The sequence below is a fragment of the Pteropus medius genome, unplaced genomic scaffold, assembly GCF_902729225.1.
Source record: "Pteropus medius unplaced genomic scaffold, Ma_sr-lr_union100, whole genome shotgun sequence".
Taxonomy (NCBI): domain Eukaryota; kingdom Metazoa; phylum Chordata; class Mammalia; order Chiroptera; family Pteropodidae; genus Pteropus; species Pteropus medius.
The window spans coordinates 6,892,955-6,914,275 of NW_024355008.1; the positions used below are offsets into that span (position 1 = coordinate 6,892,955).

Sequence of the window (21,321 nt, forward strand, 5' to 3'; positions counted from 1 at the left end):
ATGGTAAGACATATATATTTACATTGTGTGAATGTTATTCTTATATAGGTCTATTCTCTCTTGTTTTTTTTTGTAGTATTATTGTTATGCATGTAACATGTACATGTATTGAATCCAACAATACATTATTATATATAATAAATTATGTCTATTATATATATAATAAAATTATGTCTATTAAAGAAGCTGAGAAAAGAAAGGGAAGAATATAAAATTTGTTATATTAACCTTATTTACCATTTTCACTTCACTTGTTCACTTATGGGTTTGTTACCACCTGGTATCTCTTTTTTAGTCCACTATAGCCTTCCTCCCACTCACATTCTTTGTGCTCTATTTTTATTGACAAATATATTGTATTATAGGTCTAATAATACAATTTTGTACATATATTCTTACAGCTGCTTTTAAATCAGTTCATAGAAGACAGGAGGTGAAATATGCACTTATACTGTCTTTTATAATCGCACAATTACCCTTACCGGTGCTCTTTGTTTTTTATGTGGATTTGAATTACCGTCGGGTCACAGGTAGTTTCTGTTGCCTGCTTTTCCTTCCTCAAAGGAACTTTCCTGTTCCTTTGAGTGCCTCATAATTTTTTCCTAAAATTGGACATTTAAGTAATTTATTGTAGCAACACTAGATACTGATTCCCCAACCCCTCTCTGGAGCTTGTTTTGTTGTTGTTATTGCTGTTTGCTTGCTTATTTGTTTAATGACTTACACAATTTTTGTGAATTTTATTTCCTTCAGTGTGAAACATCTGATGTTGCTCCTCAGAAGGAACAGCTTTGGGCATGCACATAGTAACTCTGGAAAAACAGTTTTAGCAGCACTCTCTGACTGTCTCTTTCTCTGTTCTCTCTGTTAAGCTGTCTGCCTCCTTTGGCATCACATCAAGTTCAAACGCTCCATTAATTGCTGACCGATTGCTCTATTACTTATTGACTGATCACTCTATTGTTTTTGACAATGCCCTAGGGCACAAATTATTCTATAGTCTGATCTAATTGAATTTGGGCCCCTTTTCAGGAATACTTTTGGAGGACAGTTTTTGAAGTTTGTTCTGGCCCCAGGAGGGCTCTTCTTAACAGATCTGTCTCTTTTGCTGGTCTCTCTGGTAAATTATCTGGCCTCTGGCTTTGGCTGCTGCTCTCACAGATGTACCAACTTCCTCTTAATTGCTGTCCACCAAAATCTCCATATTTTACGAGAGCACCCTTAGTCTCAAACTTCCCCACATTGTGTTTCAAATAAAATCATATCCTTTAAGAAAAGCTTTGTAAATGTCTGTTCTTATGGATTACCTCTCTGCTTAGAAAAATAATCTCTGAGCCAATGCTGGGCTCTGGGCAAAAGTGGTAGCCTCTGCTCTTCTCAGTTTGCCTCTCTCGGCATGAAACTTCTACCCCAGTAGCGAGCTGGAGTGAAAGTAAATAGGGCCCCAGGATTCTCAGCCAGCCACGCTGGGGTAGAACCTCCTCTCTATGAGTGGAGACTAGATGAAGGAAGGACACTTCTGATCTCTCAGCCATATTCACCAGGAAGTTATTCTCTGCAACTTAGAACAAGAAGGTATGAGGAATGCTGGCAGCCCATCCCTCCATGTGGATCCTGCATCTCTTGACTGGGAGTTTAGGAAAGAGGGAATTCCATCTTCTTGGCCATACCCAACCGGCATGGAGTTTCAATCAAGCTGTGCTTGGGGGTGGGAGTGAAAGAATGGGTCATGGATCAAGTGCCAAGAGGAATCTACTATTCTTACCAAGATTTAGTAGATTTTCTTGAATAAATGTTTCTTTATTTGTTACATGCCCTTAGCACAAGTTTCAGAGACTTGAATTTTTTTAAAATAATTCCCACCAGTTCACACTTGTTTGGTTGGAGAGTAGATCCACAGAACTCACTGCTGCCATTCCTGATACATGCTCTTCATAATTATCTAATCATTTCTTTTCAGTTGTAAACATGAACTCACACATGGTCGTTGTTAAAATGAGGAAACATAAATTTTTTACTAATGTCAAGTTTTTGTGACATTTTGCATTAGAAATATTTAAAGTGGACAAGATGACATTTCAGGCTTACTTTTTTTCTCACTCCATATGGGAAAGCACCAATATTTAATAGAACAATGTTAGAAAAAAGTTTCAGAAGATTCTATATGTTTATAGTATCACAAAAATGTTTAAAAATCTATGTTCAAAATCAAAACCAGACATCTGTTTGAAGGCAGTTGAAAGATCTAGGTGCAAAACTAAATTTGCCTGTGTGAGTCAACCCAACCACAAGAGCTGATCCAATTATAATCTCCCTCTTAATATTCTTTAACACTAGTAACAGCCAAGTCATTTCATTAAGAATCCACATCAGAATAGAAGGTCATAGTTAAAAATGAGTATATTGCCCATGCCATCCATCAATTCATTTAACGCATTAGAAGTGGTCTCAATTTCAGAAAACTAGAAAAATCTCATGTTAGAGATTTTGTACTCAAATGTGAGAGTAGAGAAGTAATGCTTTCCTATTTACATTTACATTTATTTGTATTCCCTGTGATGTGCTAAGTGATTGTCAGTTTACAAAATGTGGCACCTATAAATATGTTTTAATTACTCATTTAGTTCAATTATTTAGTCAACAAATACTTATTGAGAAAATACTAACTCAGGCTGTTCTAAATTCTGGGAATAGAGCAATGTATGAGACAGGCGAGTTTCCTGTTCTCTTGGAGTTTATAAATATCACCTTAAAATAAACATATAAATGTAGAAATGTGTCATGTATTGTACTGGATGCTAAAGTGCACCATTCAGATACTCATACCAGAACCAAGGCACTGAAGTATTTGCTGCTGAAATCTTATAGCCACATCTCTCCTCTGGAATTGCCCTCTATCAAAGGTACCCACCTCATCCAAAGTTACAATCATTGGCCTAGGGCAGCCTATATCCAATGTCTGGTAAATATAAAGTATGGAGACCCGTTACCCCAGCATCAATTTGTGGATAACTCTGAAGAGCTGTCTCAGCTCCAGAGATCCCCAAAGGGTCATCTGCGACTTCTGTTACAATTTAATCACAGTAGAATTTCTATCTCTACGTAGTTCTTCTTCTTGGCATGCGAGGCTCTTTATCTTTGGAGTAATGAAATCTGAAGAGTTGGATCTGAATGTACGGGAAGAGGGCCATTTAGGCTGATAATTTGTGCAAAAAGCTACATGGCTCAGCATACTTGAATTTTTACCAAAAGGACATAAAACTACAAATAATGATGACACACTACATACTGTTGCCAGCTTTTATCCCATGTATATGTCTCCAAAGCTTTGAAAGATAGAAAGATTTGGTCAAGGCCCTTCTCCTCCCTGTAAATTCCTAAGGGATGTATACACCCAGGAGACAGAGCCAAACAAAACAAAGCATCAATTTCTTGTTAGCAAGACTGGTTTCTAAAACCCCAGTGTAGAGAGCTCTGGCTACCTGGTCTTGCTTCTCTATGGCCTTAACCTCCAAACCCAAATCTCATGTTATAACAATTTCTTGTAAGCCACATGGAACAGAAACTAAAAAAGTGAACTCTAAAGTGCATACGAAAGAAGAGCTCTGGTGAACAGATCTTGTCATGTGGGAGTCACCCTATGGAAAAAGGAAGCTGACACCAGTGTGTAAACAGGCCTCATTCCAATAGTCTACCTACTAATTTGGAAGCAGGAGCAGAACAGGAAAAGCACATGCATGGGACCTTGAAATGCACACTAACTGCAGTTTACCAATGCACATGACCCAATCAGAGTCCTTGAATCTAAGTATCCAGATTAATAACCCCTCTACTTGAGAAAAATAAAGAAACAGAAGTAAAAGAGAAGAGTAGAAGGTTAAGTATCTGACCTCTCCTAGACGACACATCTCACATACTGTATCCATTGTCTCTATAAATATAATCTAGTCTATTAGATCTACTGGTTTTATTTTTGGCTCAGAAAATAAATGTCCATATTTCTGTCTTCTCTTCTCAAGCACATTACAAAATCCTAAAGAGAAAGAACTGTCTTCTGCTTCCTTTGTGCTCTCCACAGTGCTGGGGATGTGAAAGGAATAAATAAAATTCTCTAGATCAGAGGTCCCCAACCTCCAGGCTGCAGACTGGTATAGGTCTGTGGCCTGTTAGGAACTGGGTGAGATGAGTGGCAGGCGAGCAAGCGAAGCTTTATTTGTATTTGCAGCCGCTTCCCAGCTATAGCATCACTGCCTCAGCTCCACCTCAGATCATCAGGCATTAGATTCTTACAGAAGCACCAGTCCTCGGTGCCAAAAATATTGGGGACCACTTCTCTGGATAATAATAATGATAGCAATTGTAATCATTGATAGCTTTCAATATGCTAGATATTGTTTTAAGTGCTTTACACAAATTAACTAATTTAATTACCACAACAATTCTCTAAGATATATACTGTTAATATTCCCATCTTACAGATAAAGAATGAGACTCGGCAAGTTCCAGCAACTTTCCTGAACTCACACAGCTTGAAAGTGGCAGAACCAGAATTTGAATATTTATCCTATACCATATAAAAATGTGAAATATTAATAGAGGAAGAGAGGATGACAGGAGAGGCATCCTACAACATGGGAAGTATACCAGTCAGAGTTCAATAAGAGGAGCAAAACCAGTAGCTGATATACACATACATATTAAGAGATTTTTTTAAAACAATGAATCAACTTATGCAATAATGGAGGCTGGCTAAGCAAGTGTGAAGTCAGTAGGAGAGGCAGGCAGGAGAAAAAGATTCTGAGCAGGTTTGGAGATCACAGACACAGTTCAAAGTTTCTTGTCCTTGGGTGAAATTCAGGAAGGAAGAAGGGGGAGCAGGGAGAACAATTACAGACTCAAAAGCTCTTTCTAGCCACTTCTTTGGATAAGTCCTAAGCCCTCTTTTAAAGCCCTTCCAACTGATTAAGTTAGGTGCACCTAGAATCATTTTCATTTTGACTAATTTAAGGTCAACTGATTAGGGACTTTAATTACATCTGCACGATCCTTTCAGAGCAGAACCTAGATTAATGTTTCAGTGAATAACTGGAATAAGGTGTGTGTAAGCTACAAAATTGCAGTCCTTCAGCTGTCCTAAGAGAATATCTCTTATAGCCCATCCCAACCAGAAACATACTAGAAAGGGAATTCTGTAGATTGTTTTTCATTCTAGCCAAGTCGACACATCCTAAAGTTATCAAGGGAGCCAAGAGGATTCTACAAGGCATAAGGCAGGGACTAGATGGTGGGACAGCCAAGACAATCCCAAGGGCAAGAACACAGAAGAGATGAAACATTCATGGCTTCTTTTAAAAGATAATTAAAGGGGCAGTACAATCATAAAACCCTAATGGACACTCCATTGCAAAATGACAATGGCTAATGTTCAGTGTTTACAGGAGGAGGAAGAGCCCTGCCAGGGTTGGAAGGTACCTACAGTGTTGGGCACATAGGAAGCCCACAAGGCCAAAGAACAGGGAGGAGGTGATGGAGTAAGTCCCAGGTGGAAGGAAGGGGATGAGACAGACCAGGAGCTGAGTGTTTCTGAAAATGACAGTATGAATTACTGAATGACCTAGCAGATACAATCAATTCTCATTATTTTTGGTAGTTATGTTCTATAAAGTCTCTGTAAATACTAAATTAGCAAATACTTAAACCATTGCTCCTAGGGGAAATAGAGTTAAGTTCCTATAAGTCTCTGATCATAACATTTTCATCAGCTGATCAATATACAACCTTATTTTATGTGTGTTTTTGTTTAAAGACACCTTATTTAACATATATTGTTGATTTATTAACATTGAACTCATGGCCAATAGCACTATAACTTACACCTGAACAAATCTTATATAACACACATTTTCTCCATAAGGAACATCCCAGCCTTCTTGTACTTAGAAACACTATTATACTTGTGAGCCATATTAAATAGTAAAATCACCAATGAAAAGCATAAAAATGCAAAAGAACATGACACTAAATAGACCTAGAAAAGGACACTTGTTTACAATATGATAACACAAGAAGGCAGAGCATCACCTTTATTGACCTAAGATGGGATGTGTACATCAGAGAACACCCATTTTCATGATTCTATTCATGTCTACCAATGATCATGAAAACACCACAAATATAAATTTGGTCTTACAAATAAATATTAGTGAGCAGGTGATTTCACAAATATGGAATCTGTGAACAATGAAGATTGACTGTACTTATGAAGATTCACCTTTAGACTAATGTTAATAGTTAAAGAGTCCCAGCACCTGACACTGTTTATGACTCCATCTAAGACATATTTGTGATTAAGTCTATAGAATGCCAAATAAGAGATAAAAACTGAGCAAGCAATCTATTATCCATGCTTTTCTGGATTCAGGGCATCCTGACCTTGAAGCTCCTTGGCATAAATTCTGCTATCTAGTCTATTTGCGGTTTTCATTTAACCACAGATGCTGCTCTGCTATTGAGTTTGAGGCTGTGGTTCTTGACCTCTTATTTGTTTATTCTATCTGCCTATGGTATCTCCACTGTGGTTAAACATGTAAACTAAGTGCTTAGTTTATCCTGCTCTTATTAACTCTTGCTACAAGAGAAGTAAAAAGAAATAACCATCTGCAACTCTGCACCTGTGCAGAAACAGATAACTCATAAAAAACATTCTCAGGCTGCCAGGTCTCACTCTAAATGTATTGATACTAATCTCAAATTTGCCCCTAGTGCTAACTAGCAATTTTAATTTCTCTAACCCTTTTCTGTTGTCTTCTCCTAGACAACTATATCATACCTTTATTTTTGCCTTAGTTTGCTTGGGGTGACATAGCAAATACCATAGATTTGGTGGATTAAACAACAGAAACATTTCTTACAGTTCTGAAGGCTGGGAAGTCCAAAATTAGGTTACCTACGATGGTCAGGTTCTGGTGAGAGCTCTCTTCCTGAGTTCCAGATGGCCATCTTCTCCCTTTGTCTTCACGCAATGAGAAGAGAAAGAAAGCAAGCTCTCTAGTGTCTCTTACAGGAATACTAATTCCATCATGAGGGCCACAACCTCATGTCCTCATGTAAATCTAATTACCTCCCGAAGGCCATATCTCCAAATGCCAACGCATTGGGTATTAGGACTTTAACACATGACAGAGGACACAATTCAGCCTGTAGCAAACTCTCCTTTGAAACCTCAGATTCAGCCGATTTGGACTGACATAGAGCTTTGCTTGTGACTAGAGTTCATTCTGATTGAAACTAGACTGAACTACAACACCATGCTTTTTATTCTTAGTTTCTGTTGATAAACCTGCTTTCTATGTTGCTGAAAAATTATAATTAATCTGAATAAAATTCCTATAACCTCCCAACATAACATCTACCCATCCTTTTTTAATCTGAACTCATATTCCTGCTCTCCTTCTCATTAATGTAAATGAACTATCTGTGCTTTGATCCAAAGCCGGTCCTCCTCCCTCCTACCCTGGTGCCCTGGACCTCATCCCTTCTCATCTACTCAGGGACCTCATTCTACCAATTGCCCCTCTTGCTCTTCCATCATCAAAATTTTCCTCTCTACTAGATAAGTCCTTCCACATAATAACGTACTTCTATTTCTCCCAAAAAACAACTGCTTGGCCCTACATTTCCCTCTAGTCACCATTCATTCCTAGTTTGTCTCTCTTTTTTCCCCAAAACTCTTTGAGTTGATTGTATTTACTATCCTTCATTTCCTCTCCCTTCATTCTAAATTGTTTCCACTCTAGAGAAGTTTCTATCTCCACCACTCAGCCAAAATAGCTCCTACCAATCATATCAAGAACTCCCAAGTAACTAATGTTCAGTCCTCAACTTATTTGGGTCACTTGATGCTATTTACACTTTATTCTGAAAGCATTTTTCTCACTTGGCCTCTGGATCCTCCTCCTCATTCACTGCTCTAGGTCTCATTTATTGTTCCTGCTTACTGCTCTGATCTCTAAATAGTAGAATATCTTATATCTCAATCCTAGTCCTTCTCCTTCTTACATCCACCCCTTCCTTATCTCATATCATTTTATCTTACCTTATGTTAAATGCCTTTTTTATGGAGATGAGTCTCCCAAATTTGCACCTATAGTCTGAATCTCTCCCCTCAACTCCAGACTCATATATCCAACTGCCTACATGTGATCTTCACTTTATTTCTAATGACATCTTGAAGTCCAAATATGAAACCTATTTCTCTTCTTTCCCACCTCAATAAATTTCAACCAATCTATCATCTAATCCCAGCAGCTCTATGTTCCTAAAAACAATGTCCTTTTTACTATGTCCACTGCTATATTTGTACTCTAAAACACCATTCCCTTTTAGATTATTGCATTGCCTCCGTACAGGTCTCACTGCTGCTGTCTTTCACTCCTGAGGGTCTACACTCAACACACCTAGGACCAGCATCATGATTGTGCTCAGTTTTATGATCTGTCACCATCTTGAAATATTCAATAACTTTTGAAAAATGGCCATGTAGTTTCATTTTACACTGAGTTCTATAAATTATGTAGTCAGTCCTGAATACATCCAATTAGGCTTATTTATAAGACAGATTGTATCACTTCTCTGTTCATGACACTACAAAGGCTTCCCCTCTCATTCAGAGTAAAAGGTAAAGCCCTACAGTGGCCTCAAGGGACCCACATGACACCCCTTTCCACCCCACTCTCACATCTCTGATTACATATTCTATCACTTTGCCTTTTATACACTCCTTGATATTCCTCAAACATGCTCAGAGTATTTTCATTCTTAGGGCCCTTGCATAGCTGTCTCTTCTGACTGCTACACTCTTACATGAACTTAGCATGACTTGTTCTCATGCGTTTTTCAAGCCACATTATAATTGAAGCCTTCTATAATCACTCTAAATAAAGTAGAAACCCACATCCACTCCTCCACACGCTGGCACTCTCTACCTACTTTATCTTGTTTTATTTTTTACTTATCACAAGCTAACATCATGTTTCCTTAATTATTTATATATAGTCTGTCTGCCTCCTCTTGACATAGCCTGTCTCCTTGACCTAACTTTAATCAGCCTCCTCTGAGTTCTTTGCTTGACTAGACCCAATCTTGGACTTCTTTCTCTGTCTTTGTAGACTAGTTTAAGAAAACTTTCTGCTAAATCAGTTTAGCTAAAATCACTCACTTCTGATATTTTATTACCCTGGCCTGCCCTCAATAAGTATTCTGTTGAGTCAGTCTAGTAAGAATCCCTTTTACCCCTAATGTTTTCTCTTACTAATTTCCCATCTACTGATTTCCACCCTGTTTCTTGGATATAAACCCCCATTTGTAGCCCCCCTTGCATAAAGCATGCCTTATCATTTTTAACAAGTGTCATGAACAATTTTTCTTTAACACCCTCATCTAAAATGTAAGCTCCCCAAAGTTAGGGATTTTTTGTTATTCATTGCAATATTCCTATCACCTGGAATACTGCATGCCACATAATATTTGTTAAATGAATGAATAAATGAGTACCTTATGTTGAGAGGCAGCCATCATCGCTTCCATGCCCATACTGTATATGTGCTGCAGGTAAGCGAATGTAGGCGAAGCTGATGTTGCTCTTCAGGAATCATGAGATGATTTCAAAGAGAAGTATTCTAAATAAGCAAAAAAGTGGCCCTTTCATAACCATTCATTTGACAATTTGGCTTATATTTCTTTGAGAGCCCATGTGCTGCTGCCTCATGGAAATCTCTACTCTTCCACTGCTGTTTAGCATTCTTATATGTCAAGATGTGATTTTTTTCAATTCTAAGTGTCTCCTTGTGGATAGCAAATTCTTCCTTGTAACTTATTAGAAAGAAGAGCATATTACCTTGGGCCAGGAAGGAAGAATCAATATAAAATGATTAGTTGGCTGTAAAGAGCTCAGGCCTTTTCTATTCAGAAAGACATAGACCGATTACGGTTCCAAACTTTCAAAGGAAAGGCCGGAAATGTTTATCAGGAATCTGCTTGTGCGGATGTGTTAAAGATCTCTGCAGAGGATGTAGTTGATGCTCTGCTCCAACTTACTTGCTTGTGCACACATCCACCAGCTGCTGTGCATATTGACTAATGTCCTTTCTCCTGAGAAATGCTCTTATCCAATTCTAGCCCAAGAGGCTCCATGACCTTCCCCTGCAACACAGAAAATCCCCATGCCCAATGACTAACCCAGGGGCTAAAGGACAACCCTTTGCTTCAGTGTTGGACTAATTCTGTGGTACAGGGTGTGCTCCAGAGCATCTCCATGGGATCAGACAGAAATCAGTAACCTATGGAGTAAATAGCCACTCCTAGCCTTTTTCATTCACTTTATCATTCTTCCTTGATTCTCAAGAATCCTTGAGCTATGCCTTTAGCAACCAAACCTAAGACACTATATGCAGTTTGTAAACTTCTTATAGTACCCATGCATACCATACACACACACTCTAAGTGGATTCCTATAAACTACCAGATAAAGCCTATATTCTCATCTGGGCATCCAGGCCTTTGAACAGTCAGGTCTCTGTTTACCTTTCAAGACTTATTTATCACCATCATACATCATATTGACCTACTGCGGCTCCCTATTTTACATTCTCTCCCAGCCTTTGCACATATTCCTTCCCAGAAATGGCCTCCTCTGACTTGCCTGAATGATAATCTCCCTGCTCCTTATTCAAGACTCAGCTCAAACACCATCTCCTCTGTAAAGCCTCTCTCCACATCCCCATTCCTCTGGGCTCAGTGGTGCCACTTCTCAGGTTCCTATAGTATATTGTGAAGGATAACAGTTATTTGCTTGTCTGATTCCTTCACTTAACTATGAGCTTCTGGAAGGCAATTTTTAAAATAGTTCTTAGTAATACATGGAGTACTGGAGGAAAGAAAGAAGGTACACTTTTAGAATGCACAGAGCCAATGCACTCTTGGCTTACAAATTTAAGAGCCTAATTATTTCTGACAGTGATTTAAAAATTGAGAAAACTCTGGAAGGATATATAACCAACATGTTAATAGTGATTACAGCTGGATGGTTATTGGTGTGGTTTTGTTTGTATATTTGTATCTTTTTTTCCTTGTTTCTTGTGTTGGCAGATTTTAAATATAATGTGCAAAATGATGATCCCACTATAAAAAAATAAAATATGTATTCCTTCATAAAAATTAAATGTTTATAGAGAGGAAAAGATGAAACATTTTTAGACAGATTAATATTTATACAAAAGAATGTTCAACACAGAATACAAAATATATTTTTTCTCTGTTATCTAGTTTTTTGTACAGTGAACACACATTGCTCTTGTACTACGAAATGCTTTTGTACTAAGAAATATACATTTTAAATTTCAAAATAATTTAGAAAACAATTTAAATGATCTAAAAAGAAAATAAATTTGCCTGGTAAATCCATTTCAGTTTTTATAGTGACTTTGAACAGCCCAGAAAAAAAGATACATGATCTGAATGAAACACAAGTTCATTGAGCTCACTCACTATTTCAGAAGGGTGACATTCTTTCATATTACTATGTGTCATTAATACCTGTAGGAAACAGTGGTCTTTGAATGATGTTAAGGTTTTTCAATAGTTTCTTATATTCCTGACATTTTAAGGTCAAGGCCCTTTGCTCTAGGCTCATCCCGTAATATTTGTGATAAGTGAAAAATTACATAAACGGGTGGAAAAAAAGTATGAATTTAGATAGATGATCATTGAACAATGTGGTGCCGACTCAGCATTGTTGAAATCCCCTTATAACTTTTGATTCCACGGTCAGCCCTTTGCACCCGCATCCACGGATTCAATCAATCTCAGATCAAAGACAGTATTTTCAATCTGCCATTGAGAATCTGCAGTTGGAAATCTGAGGTTGGGAATGAGAAAACACTATTTTCAATCCTTGGTCAGTTTAATCCTCGGATGTGAAATCCATGGATATGAAGATTTGTTTTTTCTTTTAAAAATCCACATGTAAGTAGACTCAGGCAATTCACACCCATGCTGTTCAACAGTCAACTGTATATTATTAGGCCTTGCTAACTCATGACGAAAGTACTATATTTTAGAAATGTTTACATTTTTCCATGATTTGTCTTCTTAGATTTGTTGTGCCTTTGGAATTTTCAAAGAAAGTCTTGTTTACTCTCCATAGAGAGGAAGCTTAGAGAAATTTTACAAACAAAATAATTTAGTTTCTATAGTAGCAAAAAAGTGTATGGAGGTTATTCTTAGCCCAGAGTAAAAAATAACAATAATTAAATGTATTTTTAATATTTTAAACATCTACTATGCTCCAAGCCCTATGCCAGGCATGCTACATTTGATAGTTAATTAAAGCCCCACAAGAATCTTATGAAATAGATACAATTATTTTCAATATACATGGGAGGTAACCACATATATAATAGTTTGAGCTACCGAAGAGCTCTCCGGTAAAAAAAAAAAAAAATCTAGATTAGAATTGCTATTTCTCCAACTACATTTTTTAAAACATGCTCATTGCTTCACAGTTAGAAAGATGTAGAGGAGAAAGTGAAAGGTTTTTATTATCCATTTTATACTTTGCCTCTTTCATCTGTTAATAGTACCAACTGTTCATTGGGGAAAAGTTAGATTCAGAAGCAGGAATCAAGGATATTGGCAGATATTCTCCATAACAATTCATATCTTTGAATGGCATAGTATAGATGGTCAAATGCTTAAAGATAGTGGGTATGTTAGGTGACTCAAGATTCTGGTGTTATAGAATAAGGTAGTATTACCTAAAGCATACCACATGTACCACCACTGGTCCACAAGATGATTTTTAGTTAACATTTGAACATTTTACTAGTTATATATGTTCTAACATTTTAATAATCATGTATTTCTAACATCAGTAAGGAAACAAATTAACTAGCAGAAAAACTTACTCTTACAGATAATACTTGCAATAAGTTCCAAAGTAGTTAGTGCCATAGTAATTCATTTTGCATAGATTAAGTCTGGTTACTCCAGCAAATCCAAGAATGGGTCAAATAATTAAATTTTTAATTTAATTAAAATTTCTGCTTTGGATGAAAGGATAATATGAATGTATAAATGGCTGGTATAGAGTCTCATATACCAAATTTCTATTATCTTCATGTATATCTTAATAATATATCAATTCATCATCCCTGGAGGTCAATCACGGTTTACTGTATGAATATGTACTATCGCAATTATAATCTGGATTGTTCTTTGTTTTTTAATTGACACTATGATTGTTAAGAGTTTTAAAAAGATGTTTAGGTATAACAGAAGAGATTTAAAACAAATATGAGTACTAGTGATGATAGTAATAAAATCAAATTAATGACTGAATTAATTGTTAGTGTTATAGAAATATCAGCTTCCACAAAAAACACAAAATATTGTACAAATATGATGAAAATTATTTGAAATTTGGTATTTCATTGCCAGCTGAGAGTGAGTCTGTTTCACTATGTGTTATGTTTAGAAACACTAGTGTCATTTTGACACATACAAAAAATGCTATGCGAAATTGTCAAAATTTCTGAAGCAAATAGGACATTCAAGCATCTTAGAAACCAACATGTTAGATAATAAGAATAAGAATACAAAAGCTTTATGGTGTTGTGAAATAATTGGTGAAACATGCAGAATCCTATTGGCAAAAGCAATGGCTGGGAACAAAGCAAACAAAATGATTGATAAGATACCTCTATCAAATAACAGAGTTTACTTTAGAATTACAGATAGGAACAGAAAGTAAAGCAATAATTATTATTCAGAGAATGACTAAGTCAACACAATTCTCTGCAGACTGATGAATCCATTAACATTATACAGTCGGATAATCTCTTTTTTTTTGTCTGACATAATCTGAATAAAGCAGTCTATAAAAACTTTTTCACAGCCAAATTATAAAACTAAAAAAGTGTTTTTAAAATTTATAGATGAATTCAGATAGTCAATAACAAAAACAGGAAGTGTCACTGGACTAAACACAAAAGTATCAAAGATGATTGTTTTAACAAGAAGACTTGATTAGTACAGTAGAGTTTCTGCACATATACTTGCAGCTATATCCAGAGAAATCCTAGGCAGTAGAGATATGCATACAAATTTAAGAAATGTATTAAAATTGTCAATCACATACAGACTTCTACATTCTCAAAACTTTCTCAGGCTTTGTGAAAAAATTAGCATAAGTTAAAAATCAGAAATTACTGTCATATATCATTTGTTAGATCCCTCAATGCTGACAGGAGCCCTTACATATACATTCAAGTTGATACATCTATATAATATTGCATTTCCGGTCCTAATATGGTTGTATCACAGATTTAACCTTTCTTCCAGACTGATTTGAAATTCTACTAGCAATGTCAGTATTCAAAATAATTTTGAAAAAGAACAAAGTTAGAGGTCTTATTCTACCTGATATCAAAACTTACTATAACATTATGGTAATTGAAACAGTGTGATATTGGCATAGAAGCATAGAAATCAATGGAGCAAGACTGAAAATTCAGAAAAAACCCTTACCTTCATATTCAATAGTTTCTTTGATAAGGGTGCCAAGACAACCAATGGGGAAAATACATTCTCTTCAATGAATGCTGCTGGGTCAATTAAATGTCTGTAAACACAAAGATGAGCCCTTTACTAACACCATTAATAAAGTCAATTCACTAGCTCACATAAAAATAACTCAAAAATGGAGCACAGACATAAAGAGCTAAAACTATAAATCTTCTAGAAGAAAACAGCATAAAAATTTCTGTGACATTGATTAGGCAAAAAGTTCTTAGATATGATATAATAATCACAAGTTATAACAGAAAAAAACTGATGAATTGTAATTCATTAAAATTCAAAAACTTTTGTGCTTCAAATACACCAGTAAGAAAATGAGAAGACAAACAGACCAGGAGAAAATATTTGCAAATCATGTATTTGATAAAGGATTTTTACTGAGAATATATAAAGAATTCTTACAATTCAATAAGAAGACACACAATCAAATACAAAAATAGGATCGAAAACTGGACTTTGGGTGGTAAACACTCAATAGAGTATACAGATGTGAAATTACAATGTACCCCTGCAAATTATATAATTGTATTAACCAGTGTTACCCCAATAAACTTAATAAAAAAAATTTAAATAAAAAAATTTAAATAATAGGATTGAATAAACATTTCACCAATTAAAATATAAAAATGGTTATAACCACATAAAAAACATGCTAAAGATCATTAGTTATTAGTGAAGTGCAAATTACAAACACAATAAGATACCACTACATAGCCACTAGAATAGTTATAATCAAAAATACAGGCAATAACAACTGTAAGTAAGGTCCATGAAAATTCACAGATCTTTGACTTAGACAGGATTATTTTCCCCCCTCTTTAATTCCTGCCCCCCACTTCCACCTCTGACCTATGGATGTTGCTGTTTCCCCTTAAAAACTGGAACTTTGAAGGCAGGGAGTCTCCTCCCACACGCTCATGGAGTGCACCCGGGGCCTGGCACACCCAGGGTATGGTCCATGGCTCCACCTGGGGTGCAAGACCTCCTGCATGTAAAGCAGACATGCTAACCACTACACTATGGAGCCACCCCTGATTTAGAGAGGATTTTATGAATTTGATCTCAAAGGCAAGAGAAGTAAAAGCAAAAATAAATGAATGGGACTATATCAAACTAAAAAAGTTCTGCACAGCAAAAGAAACTCATCAACAAAACGAACTTAATGAGAGAAGTTATATGAGTTCTTCCGATAAAGGGCTAATACCCAAAATACATAAAGAACTCATATAACTCAACAACAACAACAACAAAAACCAAACAATCCAATTAAAAAATGGGCAGAGGTCCTGAACAGAGACTTCTTCCAAGAAGACATACAAACAGCCAACAGATGTATGAAAAGATGCTAAACTACACTGGATATTAGTGAAATGCAAATCAAAACCACAATGAGATATCACCTCATTATTCACGGTAGAAATAGACATGGAAACAACCAAGGAATCCGTCAGTAGGTGATTGGATAAAGAAGATGTGATATATGTATACAATGGAATATTACTCAGCCAAAAGAAAAGATGAAATACTGCCATTTGTGACAACGTGGATGGATCCTGAGATTATCATATTAAGCAAAATAAATCAGACAAAAGAAGTTGAGAACCAAATTTTTTCACTCATATGTGGGATATAAAGCTAACGAACAAGAGAAACAAACAAAAATTCATAGACATAGATAACAGTTTAGTGGTTACCAGAGGGAAAGGGGAAAATGGAGCAGGTAGATAAGAGTAAAGGAAGTCAAATATATGATGATGGAAGAAAATTTGACTTTGGGTAAACACACAATGAAATACGCAAATGATGTATTATCAAATTGTACACTTGAAATCTATACAATTTTATTAACCAATGTCACCTCGATAAATTTAATAAAAGAAAACAAGTGTAAGCAAAGATGTAGAGAAATTCAAACCCTTATACACTGCTGATGGAAATATAAATGGTATAGACACTTTGGAAATAAGCTGGGTAATTTCTTTAAAATTTTAAATGTAAGATTATCACATAACCCAGCAATTCCATTCTATATATCTACCTACAAGAAATGAAAACATGTCTACCCAAAGGTTTGTACATAAATGTTCATACCAGTATTATTCATAATATCCACCAATTGGTGGATGAATAAACAAAATGTGATATCCATGCAATGGAATACTACTTAGCAATTAAAGGGAAAAATATTTATATATTCTATAAAATGGATGAACCTCAAAAATATTATGCAAATTGAAAAAAGCCAGACACAAAAGAGTACATATTTTATGATTCTATTTATATAAAATGTCCAACACAGACAAATTTGTAGAGAAAGACAGCAGATCAGAGGTGGCCTGGAACTAGAGGTGGAGTAAAAATTGACTTCAAATAGGTTCAAGGGAATTTGGAGTGTGAAGAAAATGTTCCAAAACTGGATCATAGTAATGGTTACACAATTCTATAACTTTACAAAAAAAAAAAAAAGGATGAGCATTAGCTCGAAGTCATTTGCCCCACTGGAGTGTCACAATCCCTTGACAGTTTCCAAAATTTAGCCAGTTCTAAGACTCAGAATCCATCAACTGAAGGAATGACTAGCTCCCCAGGAGAAAGTACTTCAAACACAATAGTAGTGATTGACCCAGTTCTTCTCTAAATGAATCTGATTATTTATTTTTAGTGTCCATGGGGGAAAGGGGAAAATTCAGACCTTATGATGGATCTTGAATACAAAGGTTGAATCGACTTTGATACATGAGAAACTGAAATGCTATCATACCTACATTAGAGGTCCTCAAATTTTAGAATACATTGAATCACTGAGACAGCCGGTTAAAACATAGATTCCTGAGCTCCTTACCAACACAGAGATTTTGGTTCAGTGAGATTCTAAATTTCTAACAAACGCCCAGGTGATGATGCAGGTCCACACACCACACTTTGGGTGGTACTTGCTTACATGATATTATATGAAAAACTTTCATTTAATCTACTCACAGTCTGAAACAACTACTCTCTTAAGAAAGTTCCTTCAAGGGCATACACATAAATCGCAAAATTACATGAACATAAAAATATAATTCAGATAAAAGAAAAAAATATATATATAGCTCAGTAATGACATTTACAACATGCATGGAAATTACATCACTACCTGCATTTAGTCAAGAATATTTGTTTCACTTCTTAAATGTGTCTCAATCTTTTAGTTTGATCATTAGAACTCATTTTGTCTTGTAATTAAGAAAGATTACCCATTGTTTCCAATGAAATATATAAATGAACACAATGTATTAATATTTTATTACTATATTATGATCCATTAGTAAAAGCAAATGAAACATGGAAGACATGAAAATGAAATGAACCTGAGTCCCACAAAAGAAAATATACTACTATATATAACATTATAGTATATACATTACTGGCCTATTATAATGATGATTAAGAACAAACGTACTCAGGCAATGCTCTTCAAACACTCAAACTCCAACATAAACAAACAACACACAGACAAAACTCCACCTAAAATGTGCAGGAAAATTTCCCCACACATAGACATTCCTTGACTTCACTTTTATTGTGTGACACTTCATATTGTACCATCAATTAAAATGCAACATTTCCTCCTAAGAATTGCTGCTCGATAGAGCCAGCAATGTGATGCATGAAGTTGGATCACATCACGAGTAATTGCTGGGTTGTGGCTTTTAAAATAACTTCTGTGTGTGTGTCTTCAGGCTGAATTATGTCAGCTTCGTTGCCAAAAGCCGATATTATTACAGTACATTTCAGAGGTGTAACATCTTTCAGAAGAATGTCTTACAGTATTGTTATCACAGGAAAAACTTCAGAACAGGCACATGAATTCAAGACAAAGCTATACCTCTGAATGCCATCTAATTTCTCAACACACTGTTCTTCCTCTTACATTTACATCACTCAGATGACTAGGAACAAGTATCTATCTTCTGCCCTTCTTTATCCCTCTCTCTAGTAAATAGGATGTTACCAGCTACCTCACCAAAATTTTATAAAGCTACAGGAACCAACACTATCATAAAATTGTTTTAATTTATGTTCATAAATCTTGTTATATTTTGTTTAAAATGTCTTTTATAAATGTGCTAGCAAGAATAGATGCTTTTGATATATCAGTGCTGCAGATTTCTATAAAAGCACATTTTGGTACAATCCTAATTTGGCCAAGGGGATAAGTAAATTACTCCTCTTTAGTGCACTCCTGAGTGGCTTTGGGACACTGGTCTAGACCAGAAGTACTGCTGCCTAGAAAGAGTAGTTAACTCAGCCAGACTCTTCCCCCATCCCCTATCACGTGGTCTGACTTCCAAGAGCCCATCACGAGAAGTGAAGACCCCTAGAGAGAGGTCATATAATGGCGTTTTCTCTGATTTGAAAGTCTACTGACACCTCCATAAATTAACCTAGCAAGGATGAAACTCCCCAGCATGTTGCTGTTCATCCATTGTCTACATAAGATATAAATACAAGACTTCTCTCTTAAAAAATGCTACTTTTAGCAGTCTTCTTTTCTTATTTTTGTCATTTAATAAAAAAAAAAAAGAATAGTTAGGTAGCTAATTGTATTACAAGGAAGATACAACTCAAATCCATTTGTATGAAAAGAGTATTTCCAGAAGATCCTGGATTATACCCCAGAATTAGAAGAAGAACAATAGGAACAAGGACCCGTCTGGGAACAAGGCCAGGCACAGGGACTCAGATGTCATCAGCCCTGTCTTTTGTTTCTCTGTCTGCCCTATTTTATTCATCACTGCAGGATGACGTTACTCTCTGTTTTTTTTGTTTTGTTTTGTTTTTTCATGTGGCATGGTACATGGCCACATTTTCACAGTTCCTGAATACAGAAGATAGATAGATACCTTTTCTTTTCCAACTTCTGTTTGGAACATCCTAGAAAAGAACACTGGTTAACTTGGTCTAGGCACCTTGCTGTCCCCTGGACAGGTCACTGCAATCACTGTCATTGGCCCAATAAGGCTTATTATCTACCTCTGTGACAAGGCACTGGATGTAATTGTGTGATTGGCAGCCCCCAGCAAAACCATAACAACACCTCTCCTAAAAGAGCAGAGTGTCAGGGTGGAGTAGCAAAACCTCAATCATTCCTGCTTCAAAATAGCTTTCTTGGCTATCAGCTACTGGAAAGTTATTTTTCCCACTCATAAATAAGAAAATAGAATAAAACACAGATTAACACAAACAGAGACGCCCACAGATGTACACACACATACACACAGTGGAACGATGGAACTGGAATAGAGTCAAATCATCTTAACATTCAAACAGCATCATTTATGAAGATTTTAATAAACAGACCTCTCACAGTGATGTATTACTCACACAGTAAGGTTTTCAGAAATTTGGTTTTAAGCTGAGAATTTCAGACTTTTAAATGGATTAATCAAATACCTGCTTTTGCAGAGGTCAGGAAAGAGAGGAAAAAATTTCTAACACATTCCTCAACAGTCTGGGGACATATTAGTCAAAATATCTCCAGTGACCCAGGAAACAGAAGTTAGATGGTATTGTCTCTGTTCATAAGGGTTCCCCTTTCTTCACCTTCTGTCTCTAGGGAACGAAGAAATTCTATTGAGTTCATATCTCTGACAAATAATCAGTGGTTTTTTAGAAGTGTCTAATGGCCTAACATTTAAAACTTTGGAATTATTCATGATATTTAGTAGAATTTTTTTTAGTTAACTAGGTGACTTAATGGTACAGATTCATATTGAAACATCATTATAAGCCAGGAAAAGTATTATATTTTATTTCTGTGTAGGTCTTGCAATCTAAATGAGAACAACTTTTTATGAAAGGAAAAGAATTCTAATAGGAACGGAAGGCAAAAGCTTATTCATAAACACTCAGGCTTTAGAAAATTAAATCAAATTAAGTGGATCATTAAACTTTATGAAAACTGTAAAAACAAATATTAAATCAAAGTATATTTATTGATTAGATATATTCCAGGTTGAAACCAAATCTTAGGGAGAGGTTTTGACCTGATGTAATTATAGACAGTCATATAATCTAGGCATTAAAAATGCTTAATTATATAAATTTACATACACTTGAATTTTTAATAAGAATAATGCTACTTACCTACCCCAGGGTTCATACAGATATTTTTTTCTCTAACATAAATTAGAATAATCTAATGATACTTGAGTTTTACAAATAATATAGAGACTAAACCACGGCACATAATTTAGTATTAAATCACATAAACCATAGGTATATGTGTCTGATTTCTCAAAGCAAGGTAATGACACATAGCCTCTTAAGCAAACTGTTATTTTTGGAAACATTAGGACATTCTGGTGGTGTGTCATAGTCAGATAACATGCATGGATTTTGAGATGCTAAATTTTGTCATTTTATTTTAGAAAGACCAGAACAAGGAACAATATGATATAGGAGAAATAAGACCGGCTTCAGAATCAGGAAGTTTGGATTTCAGTGTTTTTTACAACCAAATAACCAGGTGACCTTGGATGAGTCACAAAATCTATTTGAGACTTAGTTATTTCTGTAAAATAAGATGATTTTATAGATGGCTTCAAAGTCCATTACAGTTCTATAGTTCCATGACTCCCTATACATAAATGTGATTAGCACAGTGCTTAGAGCATAGTAGATAATTCAAAAGATGGTACCACC

At 35.6% G+C, this 21,321-nt stretch overlaps 1 long non-coding RNA gene across 1 annotated transcript in view; it reads right to left on the reverse strand.

The window, feature by feature from the left end:
• LOC120598173 (uncharacterized) overlaps positions 1-21,321 on the reverse strand; it is a 135,629-nt gene that overhangs the window by 55,806 nt on the left and 58,502 nt on the right. Inside the window, exon 4 of the long non-coding RNA XR_005651529.1 lies at positions 14,584-14,677. This is a non-coding gene — a long non-coding RNA (uncharacterized LOC120598173). The remainder of the gene's footprint in view (positions 1-14,583; positions 14,678-21,321) is intronic.